A 705-nucleotide genomic window follows, 5' to 3' on the forward strand; every position below is an offset into this window, starting at 1 on the left:
CCCGCAGCCCCCGCTTCCAAGTGTCCCCTCCAGGAGATTTTACCCTGGAGGTGGCGATGGGAAAAGATGCTCCGTGCTTTGCAAAGGGGCTGTCGGGAATCGATCCAGCAAGGATGCGGGCAGCATCTTTGCCCTTGTCCTGATGTCACCCGGGGTGCAAAACAGACCCCAGTGTAACCCCCTGGTTCAGGGCACCGCCAGCCTCTTCTCACCGCCCCCCACAGAATGAACAGGGCAAGGAGATCCTCCCCCCTCCCCCCCCATTGCAACCCCAAAGGTGTCTGCATGGGGTGAGGACACGAAGCGCTGCTGGCGGCTGACACCGACTTCATTCGGGATCCCCTCAGCACCTGGGGGCCGTGAGCCCCATAGGGGCCGGAGATCTGGGGTGCTGGGGATGCCCTGGGTGGGGGGTGGGCGTTGTGGGGATGCGAGAGATGGAATGGGAAAGCAGAGGGGACGACAGCCTCACCAACCCCAGCTGCAATGGACCCTTCACCCCCCCCCGAAAACAAACGATCAAAGCAACAGAAGCACACGGACACCATCCAGCTCCCAACACGGCATTTCTCCCGTGCCAAGCACCGCCACATTCCCTTTACCCCCAAAAACATCACCCAGGAGAAACCTATTCCTCTGTCCCTCTTTGTCCTGAAGACACAAAACAAATAAAGCCGTGTCGCCCCCAATCTCCCCCCCCCCCCC

This window comes from Lagopus leucura, unplaced genomic scaffold, assembly GCF_019238085.1.
Source record: "Lagopus leucura isolate 7727_CA_CO unplaced genomic scaffold, USGS_WTPT01 34781-0_obj-0_obj, whole genome shotgun sequence".
In the NCBI taxonomy this organism is placed as follows: Eukaryota; Metazoa; Chordata; class Aves; order Galliformes; family Phasianidae; genus Lagopus; species Lagopus leucura.